This window comes from Poromitra crassiceps, assembly GCF_964638095.1.
Source record: "Poromitra crassiceps genome assembly, chromosome: 6".
NCBI classification, from domain to species: domain Eukaryota; kingdom Metazoa; phylum Chordata; class Actinopteri; order Beryciformes; family Melamphaidae; genus Poromitra; species Poromitra crassiceps.
Genome location: NC_139627.1, coordinates 53175953 through 53190740, shown reverse-complemented (window position 1 = coordinate 53190740; position 14788 = coordinate 53175953). Strand labels below are relative to the sequence as shown.

Below are 14788 nucleotides of genomic sequence, written 5' to 3'. Positions count from 1 at the left end.
TCTCTCCACCTGTTACTGTCTCTACTACTGTAACTCCACCCATTCTCTCCACCTGTTACTGTCTCTACTACTGTAACCCCACCCATTCTCTCCACCTGTTACTGTCTCTACTACTGTAACTCCACCCATTCTCTCCACCTGTTACTGTCTCTACTACTGTAACTCCACCCATTCTCTCCACCTGTTACTGTCTCTATTACTGTAACTCCACCCATTCTCTCCACCTGTTACTGTCTCTACTACTGTAACCCCACCCATTCTCTCCACCTGTTACTGACTCTATTACTGTAACTCCACCCATTCTCTCCACCTGTTACTGTCTCTACTACTGTAACCCCACCCATTCTCTCCACCTGTTACTGACTCTATTACTGTAACTCCACCCATTCTCTCCACCTGTTACTGTCTCTACTACTGTAACCCCACCCACCGCTCCTCATCCACGATCCCCGCAAGTCACATGACCACTTATAGAGCACTTTCAATGTTAGTAAGCATGATGACATTTGTTGTGGGCGGAGCAGCGCAGGTGGAGGCAGAAACACACCCGGAACACGTTAGCTAACACCGGCTAGCAAGTTTTCTTCTTGTTGTTGTTTTTTTGTTAACAATGGCTGAAGAAAAGGTGAGTTTCTCTGGCCGACTCTGAGAAACAAGTGAACTATACAATGCGTTATTATCTAGGCCAGTGGTTCTCAACCTTTTTACACCAAGTACCACCTCAGAAATCACCACCATATGAAAGTATGAGAGGGAGGGTGTGCCGCGTAGCACAGGTTATGAGAGGGAGGGTGTGCTGCGTAGCACAGGTTATGAGAGGGAGGGTGTGCTGCGTAGCACAGGTTGAGAACCACTGATCTAGGCGACGTGAATATTATGGTCGCATTTACACAGCCTGAAACGTGTCCTAGGGGTGGGGGGAAAAATCGATACACCATAGTATCGCGATATTTTGCCTGACGATATTGTATCGATATTTGGACGCCAAGTATCGATATTGCAAAAAATAATAATTGCAGGCCATGCCAGGCCACCGGGCTACTATAAACTTTAGTTCCAAGGCCAGCAGTAAACAAACGGTAGCATATTTTCATTTTGTTTTAACAGTAACAGTTTTGTCATAACAGTAATTTACAAATTCCCCAGTTACTGAATGGGCTGCACAAGATGTTTTGTGTAAGTGAAGTTGCATTGTTCAAAAACTACCTAAGTACAGTAGTCCACACACACATCCAGTTAAGGTGGATTGTAAGTAGACTGTAACAAACAGTTCAGTTTGTCAGGTGCATGCAACTATGACATGGCTTTATGAAAGTTGTTGGTCTGCCTACTTGACAATGTTGCTGCAATAAAATGGTTGAAGTCAGATGTACAGACTGAAAAATTGTTCTTATATAAACCAGATGTTGACAAAGTATTCCTTTGGTGACATCATTTGCAGTTGAAAAAGTAAGAAATCGCAATATATCGAAATATCGCAATATTCAATATATCGCAATATCGGCGATATCACAACATCGCAATACTATCGTATCGTGACTCAAGTATCGTTTTAGTATCGTATCGTGGGCATCTGGTGATTCCCACCCCTAACGTGTCCGCTGTGATACCCATCTTATCACATTTGATTTAACCATAGTTGTTTTCAGTTGTTGGTACTGTGGTACTGTAGCTGCTGCTGCTGGCTGCTCTGCGATAACATGTCAAACAGGGGAACCCTCTAGCCTGCAGCTGGAGACAGTGGGAACCCTCTAGCCTGCAGCTGTGGACAGGGGGAACCCTCTAGCCTGCAGCTGGGGACAGGGGGAACCCTCTAGCCTGCAGCTGGGGACAGGGGGAACCCTCTAGCCTGCAGCTGGGGACAGGGGGAACCCTCTAGCCTGCAGCTGGGGACAGGGGGAACCCTCTAGCCTGCAGCTGTGGACAGGGGGAACCCTCTAGCCTGCAGCTGGGGACAGGGGGAACCCTCTAGCCTGCAGCTGGAGACAAGGGGAACCCTCTAGCCTGCAGCTGGGGACAGGGGGAACCCTCTAGCCTGCAGCTGGAGACAGGGGGAACCCTCTAGCCTGCAGCTGGAGACAGGGGGAACCGTCTGGAGACAGGGGGAACCCTCTAGCCTGCAGCTGGAGACAGGGGGAACCCTCTAGTCTGCAGCTGGGGACGGGGGAACCCTCTAGCCTGCAGCTGTGGACAGGGGGAACCCTCTAGCCTGCAGCTGGAGACAGGGGGAACCCTCTAGCCTGCAGCTGGAGACAGGGGGAACCCTCTAGCCTGCAGCTGGAGACAGGGGGAACCCTCTAGCCTGCAGCTGGGGACAGGGGGAACCCTCTAGCCTGCAGCTGGAGACAGGGGGAACCCTCTAGCCTGCAGCTGGAGACAGGGGGAACCCTCTAGCCTGCAGCTGGAGACAGGGGGAACCCTCTAGCCTGCAGCTGGGGACAGGGGGAACCGTCTGATAAAAGGCTTTTTAAATGACAACGATCACTCTTTCTTGAGTGCCTCAGATGTTTGAGATGACACAATGTGACAAGCGTTATGATTTCAACACGTTGTTTAAACGACTATCATAAAAGATGTGTCCCCGCTCTGTCAATTCCTAATCGTGCCTCCTGGCGACAATACCCACAAAGCATTGCACAACAAGTCGGAGCATTGTTTTCCATCCCTGCCCCGCCCCCCTCCCATCCCCGCCCCGCCCCCTTCTCATATCTGCCTCGCCGAAAAAACCAGCCATGTTTACTGGCCTTGCAAAGCTTGCGTAATGACACAAGACAATAACCAATTCAGGCCCAATGACATGCTGGTGGAATGTGCTGATTATGGAACTGTCCTGTTGACACGAGTGATCATGATGAGGAGGACTACGCTCTGTAGGAACCTGTCCGCCCAGATAGTGGCTCACGTCCATGTGGTGCACACTTTGCACTGTGATACGGCTCAGTTTCACATCCATGTTGTGCACACTTTGCACTGTGATACGTCTCATGTTGTGCACACTTTGCACTGTGACACGTCTCAGTTTCTGCAATTGATGCTCTCCAATTCCCACCATCATGTCATGCATCTCAGTCTGCTGCTTATATTGGAATTAATAATAACCCCGTGGTTCACGTGACCACTGCATTGCTCGTCACTTGTAGCTACATTGCCCAACTTGCGCTGGCGCTGCTTGTCTTCTTGCACTGCCCCTTTGCACTCCGTGTGAGGCAGGGGTGGGACTCACCAGACGCCCCACGATACGGTATTATCACCATACTTAAGTCACGATACGATAGTATTGCGATATGCTAGTATTTCGATATATTGAGTATTGCGATATAATGTGATTTATTACCTTTTTTTTCAACTGCAAATGATGTCCCAAAGGTAAAAACTATAAAGTTTCCAGTCTGTTCATCTCACTTCAATCATTTTTATTGCAGCAAAATGGGATTGTCAAGCAGACAGACTGAGCAACACTGTCATAAAAAGCTGTCATAAATGTTGCATGATGCACTTGACATTTTGTATAATAAAATATCACGATACTCGATACGATACGATATATTGCCCACAAAATATCGTGATACTATACTGTATCCACTGCCCCCCCCCCCCCCCCTCCCACCCCTAGTGTGAGGTATGTAGGGTGAAATCTGAAGGGGCTATGACAACTTCCTGTGCTTTATTGTACTTGTACTCCAATAGACTGCTTGCACAACTGCACTACTTCCTGAAATGAGTAGGGCATCTTGGTTTCCTGTCCTACACTATTGGATGAACTGATTCATGTCAGGTGTGCCTGACTGCTGCAGTCACAACAACAGTGATCAGGCACACCTGACATGAATCAGTTCATCCAATAGTGTAGGACAGGAAACCAGGATGCCCTACTCATTTCAGGAAGTAGTGGAGTTGTGCAAGTAGTCTATTGTGATGCTACACCATGACTATGCTAATCTGCTTTAGCTCCTTTGTTTAAATCTGTCAATTCAGTACACTCCCAAGCTCTGCCTATCAGTGCCATTGTTTGATAAGGGCCATGGTGCAGAGACAAAGCTGCCACCAATTGTCACAATGTTTACTTGTTACATGAGGTCAAGGGTCAAAGGACACGAGTGTCCCACTAAAGCAGGAAGTCATTGTGTTATCTGGAGACATGTTCTATTTGGGAGTGTAGAGAAACACGTACAGTGAGGAACAAAACCACTATTGTTTTCCCTTTCCCTGCCACAGACCTTCTGACCTTGGCAAGGTGTGTGTGTGGGTGGATGCTGGCGTCTGAACAGACAAGGAGGAACACACACACAGATAGAGGGGCACTTTACACGAGGACGGTTTCCTATGGTGACGGGGAATTCTTTTATCCTTAGTGCCTCCCTTTTAGACGGCGACGGCGAATTTGGGCTTCGGAAACGACACATTTTGAAACCACCCTCCAGAGTGGAATTCTTGCTGACGCTCTATTTCTATTTTTAATGAATAGCCGTTTCAGTTCTCAGCCCTGATAGCCTACTCTGTGCTGCTTTTAATCTCTCTCAATCATGCTCTCAACACAACACATTTACTTGTTGAAATGACTAAAAACGAACAGTTGCAAATCAAAGTTTAGCCGACCACATGGGTCAAGAAATGTGGTGAAAACACAGCTCAGTGTTCAGGGCTCAGTGGCTCGAAAGCGTCCATGTTTGGAGAGAAGCCGTGCGGAGGTCGCGCTGCGAGAAAACTCTTCGGGTACGCGGTGGGCGCCCTACGGGGGTCGCGCCCGACAACACATTGACGTCATTTGACGCTCGCGCTCCTCCCCCGCGCCCTTCACGGCACGGCGAGTATAAAACAAGCTTAAGCCTTTGTTCACACCTGGCGCTTAACATACGCAGGACTGAAGCTTGAGGCGGGCTCGAGCTGAACTGACGCTTAACCAGTCACACAAGAAGCCTTCTGTTTTCCTCACCTCGTGGGTTCAGCGTAGGTTGAGCGTAGATTGAGGCCAGTAAAGGCTGTGAGGCCAGTAAATCTAAATACAAAAGCTTTTTCAATGGATTCTGGTACTATTGGGCATGTTCAATAACACAGTAAAAGTCTACCAAAAGGAAAATCCAGGAAAGGGGTCATTTCCAAGATGGCGTCCGACATGGAGCTTTAATATCTCTATTTTATTACTATAATATTACCATTCAACCTAGAAAGGTGGTTCTGGTGTCTAACCCTCGGTTTTATGGCTCAAGGGATACAACTGAATCAGTGAAATTACCATCAGTTAATTAGTTATTGACAAATCCAAGATGGCGTCCCAAGAGGCATCCCAAAATTCTGGTGAATAGGGTCAAAAAGTGAACTAATAAATAGCATCATGAAACTTCCCCAGTCGATTATTTACAATAAGCTTTTCTCAAATGTTATGTTTAAATATGCAAATGTTGTCATTTACAAGATGGCGGCTGACGGGAGCTTAAAATGGCTATATCTCATTTGACTATTCAACCATGTTGAAAATGACCCCTTTCTGGATTTTTTTTTATTTTGGTAGACTTTTAGTATGTTATTTAACATGCCCAATAGTACCAGAATCCAGTGAAAAACCTTTTGTATCAATGTGTTCTGGGTTCGGTGTGTTTTCCCCCCACAGATTGACTGGCCTATATGCAGAGTCTAACCATGGAGCTGGGAGGAGGCCATGAGAGAAGGACGCTTGGTTTCTTCTTCTTGAGCGTGTGTGGCGGGATGCCAGGAGCGGAGCTCCCAGAGCTGTTTCAGATACAGTTATCGCTTAGATAAGTCCCCACCTGCATGTATCATGTCAGGCTGTGTGTATCAAAGATAGAGAGAAACGAGAGAGCTACAAAGAATAACAGCAAGTGAGAGGCAGAGAGAGAGAGAGAGCAGGAGGTAATAGAGAGGCAAAGTGGAACATCACTTCCTGCTTCAGCACTGTACCAGAGATTTTCATCCGCCATTTATTTTCCCATATACATTTTGTAAAATGCTTATAAAAATATAAATAAATATAAAAACTTAGAAAAACAACATTGAAAAAACATTTTCTTTAAATCCGCAGTTATTTACGTTTTGGTCCGAGTGAAATGTCATGTGGTCTCTGCCGTTTCTAAATATATCTGAACCGTTTGGTTTGACCGAGTAAAACAATTTTTATAAGCATTTTACAAAATGTCTATGGGAAAATAAATGGCGGATGAAAATCTCCGGTACAGTGCTGAAGCAGGAAGTGACGTTCCACTTTGCCTCTCTATAGTAATTCTAATGTGATGTCGTTTCCTCCTTCATACCTGTCGCACACTGCAAAGTATCCATGTGAATGTGCTCTTTACATAGAGAGAAGACACACTGCGCCACGGGATCATCTGCTGGGAGCCTTTGGCTTCATTCCTATTCCTTTGCGAAAAAAAATACCAATTTCAGCATTTGTTTTTCTATATATTCTCCATAACCAACAATGACTTATTGTCATTAAATAAAAAATGAAACAGACATCAACACAACTTGAGACAACTTAGTGAGCAGCCTATCTTGCCATCGATCTAATCATGCCCATAGCTTACATGATCTTTCCGTGGTGGAGGGGAAGCACAGTGTCTCTAGTGCCCCCAGGCCTTCACATGAGAAGCGCTGTGCACTTTTCTCAACACGAGGTAGCCTCAGGCTGTTTCTCTATAGCCACTTTCACACATGAACTCCGGGTCAGGTCAGGGTTGCTTTGCCCTGAGCCTGACCCGGGTCAGGTCAGGGTTGCTTTGCCCTGAGCCTGACCCGGGTCAGGCTCAGGGTTGCTTTGCCCTGAGCCTGACCCGGGTCAGGTCAGGGTTGCTTTGCCCTGAGCCTGACCCGGGTCAGGTCAGGGTTGCTTTGCCCTGAGCCTGACCCGGGTCAGGTCAGGGTTGCTTTGCCCTGAGCCTGACCCGGGGGATACGTGAAGTGTCCCCTTTCAGACATGAGGCATGTTGCTTTCATACATGTGGAGCACCTCCGGGTGTAAAGTAGAGAGGGGGCGGGGGTGGGGGGAGGAGCACCTCCGGGTGTAAAGTAGAGAGGGGGCGGGGGTGGGGGAGGAGCACCTCCGGGTGTAAAGTAGAGAGGGGGCGGGGGTGGGGGGAATTTGGGCATGACCACACAATGGGGTCCCACTGTGTGTGGAGCCCATGTGACTACCTACGAGCCTAGTGTGTCCTCCGGATAGTAGGAGGGTCGCAGGAGCGCGCATAGCTCACCAAAATGTGTTCATACATACACCGCCATCCGCCATCCGCAACCAATCTCTGATTGGTTGCGCTCATGAAAGGTCATCAGCAACAAGTAGGTCAGCGCTGAGATATTTTGAACTCTGGGCGCAGCGGAAAAAGTGTCAAAATCGAGCTGTGCGCGTCGCCAAGGGTAGCGCTCTCCCCCATAGGAAAACAACGGGACAGCCGGGGGCAGAGCCGTCTCACCGCGGATCATGTGTAGGGGGCTTAACGATATCAAATTAGTCGTGGTGTTATTTATTTAAGGATCACAAAGCCTCTAACGATATCAAATTAGTCGTGGTGTTATTCTTTAAGGATTAGAAAGCACAACAAAGTCACATCAAGTCATCAAACTCACTCTGTACAACTGTGGTTGCGGCTGGCAGCCGAGCCAACACACACTGGCCTCACAGACACACACACACACACAACAACACACACTGGCCTCACAGACACACACACAACAACACACACAGACACACACACACACACACACACACACACACACACACACACAACACACACTGGCCTCACAGAGCCAAAGAGTCAGGCAGACTAGTCAAACCTGAATGTGATGGCAGGCAGAAGAGCAGCACTCCTCTTGTCACATACATACTCTCTTTGTCCTCGCCAGATACTGCCAGGTGTAATACTGCATATTGCCAGCAATTGAAAAAATATACAAACTACTTCAAAATACTGTGTTGTGTGACTGTCTACACTCACTCTGATTGCGCCAAAATGGTGGAACGAACTCCCCCCCGCGATCAGAACCGCAGAAACATTACCCTCTTTTCGCAAAAAACTAAAAACACATCTTTTTAGATCCCATCTGATTCCGCCCTGACCGAACTCTTCATGCACCACCTATTCACTGTTCTTAAACACTGAACTGTTCTTAAACACTGAACTGTTCTTAAACACTGAACTGTTCTTAAACACTGAACTGTTCTTAAACACTGAACTGTATGCACCACCTATTCACTGTTCTTAAACACTGAACTCTTCATGCACCACCTATTCACTGTTCTTAAACACTGAACTCTTCATGCACCACCTATTCACTGTTCTTAAACACTGAACTCTTCATGCACCACCTATTCACTGTTCTTAACCACTGAACTCTTCATGCACCACCTATTCACTGTTCTTAAACACTGAACTGTTCTTAAACACTGAACTGTTCTTAAACACTGAACTGTTCTTAAACACTGAACTGTATGCACCACCTATTCACTGTTCTTAAACACTGAACTCTTCATGCACCACCTATTCACTGTTCTTAAACACTGAACTCTTCATGCACCACCTATTCACTGTTCTTAAACACTGAACTCTTCATGCACCACCTATTCACTGTTCTTAACCACTGAACTCTTCATGCACCACCTATTCACTGTTCTTAAACACTGAACTCTTCATGCACCACCTATTCACTGTTCTTAAACACTGAACTCTTCATGCACCACCTATTCACTGTTCTTAAACACTGAACTGTTCTTAAACACTGAACTGTTCTTAAACACTGAACTGTTCTTAAACACTGAACTGTTCTTAAACACTGAACTGTTCTTAAACACTGAACTGTTCTTAAACACTGAACTGTTCTTAAACACTGAACTGTTCTTAAACACTGAACTGTTCTATCTTGTTTCATCTCTGGTTGTGTTGTGAATCTGTTTTTATTACTGTGCTGTCTATACATTTTGTTTGCTGCTGTTTTTGTTTTGTTTTTCTATCTGTTTTTATTGCTGTGCCGTCGCTTTGGATAAAAGCGTCTGCTAAAGACTTGAGACTTGAGTGCTTGAATGTGTATAGGTGAGATGAACACATACATCATCAATCAATACAATCATCAATACATCATCCTCAAATTGTTATGAAGCTAAAGTGGATGATCAATGTGCTCATCATGGTTTAATTTATTTGTTGTCCATGTTACTGTGTTTGAATTGCTGTAATAAAAAAAAGTAAAAAAATAAAATAAAAAATAAAAAAAGCGTCTGCTAAATGCCAATAAAGTAAAGTAAAGTAAAGTAAAAGCAGTGTCCTGTGGGCCAAAGAGATCTGACATCTAAATGGGAGCCATGCTGATTATTCTGTGTGTACAATAGGGATGGGCATTTCTAGCAAAAACACTATTCGAAATTCGCTGGCCAAATTCGAATTTAATTCGAATTTCGAAAATAAATAAAAAAATGTAAAAAAAAAAAAAAAAAAAAAAAATTTTTTTTTTTTTTACATTTTTTTTTTTTTTTACATTGACATTTTCGAAAATAAAAAACAGTTTTGACAATCATGAGTGGTTGTGGTTCATTAAATATTTAGTAGGCTCAGGTCTGAGTGCCAAAGGGGTGCCAAAGTCACCCCCTCTCCCTCTTCATGGGATTTCATCCGCCATTCATTTTTCCATAAACCTTGCTTAAAATGCTTATAGCGATTTGACTATACCGGTACTTAGAATCAGGGGAGACAATGCAACATTTCACTCAAAAAAAAAAAAAAAAAAAAATTTTTTTTTTTTTTTTTTTTTTCGAATTTCGAATTTCAATAATAAAAGTCGACCTTGATAATAACAACGATTATTCGAAAATTCGAAATTCGATGCCCATCCCTAGTGTACAACACCCTGTATCTCTTTCATTCTGTCTTCTTTTCCTCCATCTAATAAGGTACTTCCTCTCTCTCTTCTTCCATTCCTGAGGATGATCTCAGGAATGAACCTCAAATGAAAATAAGAATGATACCAACGTGAGAAGCCATGGTGTAAACAAACCATGTAGGCCGAGCATGCTGCCTACGCTCATGTTATGCTGTCACCATTTGAGACCCACTTGCTACGTTCACACAGCAAACCTTAGTGCTCAATTCAGATTTTGTGTGTGTGGCTGTTCACACAGACTTGTTAAAATTGGCCAATATCAGACTCCAGTGTGAACTGGTCACGGCCCTGAAGTGACCCGCATTGCGCAGAAGAACAACAATAACGTCACACGCAGCACGCTGCTGTTCTACATAAACCCAGAAGAAGACAGTAAACATGGCGGTAGGTGATGGTCTTGTTGTTTATGGTTTACTTTACAAGTTATTGTGCAGTGGAAGCCAGCGAATACGGGAGCAGATGATAGTGAGGAGGAGGACGAGAAGAAAGAGAGCCAACATTTGAATGATGGCTTTCTGTGGAGCAAAATATGCTACTTCTGTACAGAGGAGTTTGTGGATGCAGAGTTGAAGCCAGGAGTGGTGGACCGTGACGTGCATGAACACTGAAACAGAGTTCATCAAACGTTTCAGGATGTCGAGGGCTACTTTCAACTCCATCTGTCAGCGTCTCTCCAGCAAGACACTCACTACAGGCCACCCATTCACTCTGGAATGACGTAAAAGTCACATTGAAGTCCGATATGGGCCAGATGTCTTCACACCGAAGTCCCATTCCCAAAAATCTGATTTGAATCTGATTTTTTTCCACATTTGAAAGTAGCCCAGGCTGTATTTAAAAAAAGTCACATGGAATGTGACTGTTCACGCAGTCATGGAAAAGACTGACCTGATTCGGGCCACTTGGACCTGCTGTGTGAACGTAGCCTATGAGATAGACCAGTGTTTCTCAAAGTTTTTCAGACCAAGGACCACTTAAACCAATGAAAAAAACTCGGGGACCACCTAACTCCCAAAACATCCCCAAAAACAATAGGCCTACTACTTCAACTGTAAATTACAAATTACATGCTAATTAAATCACAAATAGCAGTACAATTAATCTCATTTTTGGCTTCCCACAATTATGAAAACAAGATAACCGATCTAAAAAATATATATATATGTAATTTATTTTAGTTAGTCCATTTACTTCTTTTTTTTTTTACATTTATTTCTCCTGTTCAGTTCAAATATATTCAAAGTTCAAAGAAAGTTTTTTCAAGTTCAATAAATGCACAATGTTGCCAAAGTCAAATAAGCTATCTTTTGCCATCTTCAAGTTGCATTCAGTGATGTTTTTGTGTTCAAATAAGTGTTAAATGGCTCTATATTCTGACAGCAATTACTGAAATAGAGTGTTTGGTCAGTAACTCCCAACCACCCGCTGTACTCTCTCTCCTGTAGCCCTGCAGGCAGAGTGGACGTATCTCCGCAACCCTAAGTTGTAGAGAGTCACTGGTGGTGGCGTTGGATTCGGGGTGAAAAAATACATAAAGTCCTTTGAAGGCATCGTGATCTGACCTTGAGTTTCCCAGAAAATGTAAACATTTCTCTGTTTGGATAGTGGGAGGTAAAATAAAAAGGAAAAAAATATAAATCTACTCGCGGACCACTGGTCCGCGGACCACCGTTTGAGAAACACTGAGATAGATGAACGTGGAAGCTGGAGGGCTGGTATAGACTAAAGAAAGTGTGCTTGAGGCTGGAAGGATGCCAGCTCAAATCTTGTTTGGAGCGTCTGGGAAAATCGAGACAATTAAAGTGAAAGAAAAACAGCAGAGTGTCACTCAGCAAGACAGTTGATCGCTAACTGCTCCTCCGGTGACTCTGAATATCATTATGTAAACATAATGTATTATAATAAACATTATGTGTAGTGATTATGTCTTTAATTACTCTGCCAAGGAGTCGTTTGTCTGTCTGTCTGTCTGTTTGTTTGTTTGTTAGCAGGATTACAGAAAACCTACTGGGCCGACTTTCATGAAACTTGGTAGAAGGGTGTATCTTAGCCTTAGACAAGGAAGAACCCGTTACATTTTGGTGCGGATCCGGTCGGGCTCACTAAATTCTGCTGGAGGTCTGCTCTCTCCCGAGTGCCCTTCTAGTTGCATGTGTCCAGTACTAGGGCTGGGACGGATCACGGATAATCCGTGACCCGTACGGATCAGCCCCCACGGTTCGGCACACGGTTCGGAACGTCGTTGTCCGCGGACCCCCCCCCCCCCCCCCTTTCGTTTCATTTAACGTTTAACGTTAGTGTATGAGAACGCCTGCAGCGCAGCCAGACACAGACAGGCATCATCATGGCAAGCACAAGTGAGCTTCCTCATCCCTTCGCTGTAAAGTCTCTCTGAAGGCTGTGGCTAGTGGCTACTAAAGACAGCAAACTTATTTCAACACCTCTGAAAAAGCACAGGAATGCGAGCAGCATGTTGCGGGCTGCACAAGAAGCGAGAGCCACAACACGCACACACACACACACACGCGCACACGTTTCACGAACACATATCACCGGAGGTGAAATGTTGCTTTGGACACATAACAACAAAACAACACGTGGGGCCACCGAGTAGCATAACGTAGCATCAACGTTATGTTTCCAGACTCACCCGGTCTGGTCTGTACCCGTGTCATGTGACTACGTTAGCAAGCAACAGCCAGGAAGTTAGGCGCAGTGCCACCTAAAACAGGAAGTTGGGTTGTTTTGCCTTCAGAGTAAAAGCATAAATTGTGTCATGAGAAAAACATATTTTTTGAGCTGTGCAGGGCAACAAATGGTTAGAGAAGTATAATAGTATTAAAAATTCAAATCGAAAATCTAATTTTGAGAGAAAAAATCTGATATAGCCTATATTTTCTTTTTTTGCTGATCCGAAAAATCCGTGATCCGTGGCTCAAAATCCGTCACGCGATCCGATCCGTGGGTTTTCTGATCCGTCCCAGCCCTATCCAGTACTGTAATGTCTTTTACCTTTCCTTTTCTGTTGCTGAAGTTTGCGTTTCTGTAGGTGGCGCTCTTTTCTGAGTCTGTTCGGCCACGGTGGCTATCGCTGCTCACATTGGTAACCAACTACCCAGTTCTTCTTCTGTTTATTCCAAATCGCTGCTGCTTATACCACTGTTGCTGCTTTCAGTATGTGTAAAACACATGACTTCCTCTGTGGATTTATCTTGGGGAAAAGCTACCTGACACCGGCTGCTTAGAACTTTCATAAACTGGCTAGAAGCTGAATCACAATTGTGTAATATCAAGAGAGTAGCAACATGGAAATGCAATTTATATATATGAGAATGTCACCGATTATTTATTACTTGTGTCTAGTAGATTAGGCTAGAATGCAAGAAGAATGGAAGAAGTGTGTGTGTGTGTGTGTGTGTGTGTGTGTGTGTGTGTGTGTGTGTGTGTGTGTGTGTGTGCGTGCGCGTGTGTGTGTTAAAGCAGCATTGCTCTGGGCTAGGAGTTGGTGAGCCCAGCCCAGTGGAATATAACACCTGCTAGAGACACACACACACACACACACACCGCAAATCCCAGCTGTAGCCTACAGCAAGTGGCCTGCTCTAACCTGTGGAAATGGATATGATATATAATGGGTATTTATAAAATGGCTCTCTCAAATCAAGCAATCTGATTGGTTCACAGCCATTGTATAATTCCAGTAACCGAGTTCAATAACCCATGGCCATGGGTTATTGGTTACCATGGCAACTCTCTTACTAAATGGCAGTGCTGCGCTCGAGACAAACAGCTTTCTCCTGATCTGCTGTATGGAGGGTCACTAGTCGTCATTATGGACGCATGATGGCGCAACTCTCTTACTAAAAGTACCTCAAAAACAAAATGGCGGAGACAACTTTCAGATCCTTGTGAATCGATCTTCGCTTATAACTTTACTAATACTTCGCAGAAAATGATGATTTGTACAAGAATAGACGCGGGCTGAACCCCTCTCTCGCGCGCCCTCACTCTTAACCCCGCATTTCTAAATAAGACGTAACGTTACTTGGTCAGCATACGGCTCTGGTGTCGGGCTTTGGAAAAGCTCTGAGCCAAGCGCCAGGATTGGCCAATGTCGACTTCAGTCTCCAGAACGATCCAATCAAATCACCCGCACGTCTATCTTCTTGCTAGAGGTCCCGCCTTACAGTATTGTTTCAACTGACTCTATCAGAATAAAATGCCAGTCGGACTTATAGTATTATTATTATTATATTATTATACTTGGAACCCTTTTATAAAAGCAATATAGCACTCGAGCAGCGTGTGTTGTGAAATATATCACACTGATAAGCTGTTATCCCACTCGGCCTGCGGCCTCGTGGGATAACAGCTTATCAGTGTGATATATTCATCACAACACACTAGCTCTCGTGATATATTGCTTAAATATATAATGGATGTCTATATAAATGTATAATGTGTATATATATATATATAAATGGATATGATATATAACGGGTCACTAAGCAGTCGACACATTCAATGTACGCTCTAAGAAAGTCATTACAGAAAAGGTGTACCTCAGTCAACTTTGACATATTTTGGGAACAAGGTAATCCAAGTGGTATTATTGTTCTATGTTCTAGTTGAACTTGGAGAGTTGACTGTGTGTAATAAACTTCTTTCTGTGCAGGTCGTGTGATAGTAAATTATTTCTATTACAGTGGAGGCCATTGGTCAGAGTGAGACATGTGCTTCTATTTCATTGGCTTAAAAAGTTGCATTTGTGGGAGGAAGGGCATTTTATTTTGATTTGCTTTTTTTTGCCGGGACGGGATGGTCACGGGACCCGGCTGGACCTGAGGGGTTGGGGTCCAGCTGCTACTGGCTTGGATACGGGTAAGACTTGGTTTTGAAATATTAA

The 14788-nt window shown here is 44.5% G+C and overlaps 1 protein-coding gene across 1 annotated transcript in view; it reads right to left on the bottom strand.

Moving 5' to 3' along the window:
• Window positions 1-14788, bottom strand: part of cavin2a (caveolae associated protein 2a) — a 58716-nt gene that overhangs the window by 22617 nt on the left and 21311 nt on the right. The gene's annotated exons all lie outside the window — the stretch shown is intronic.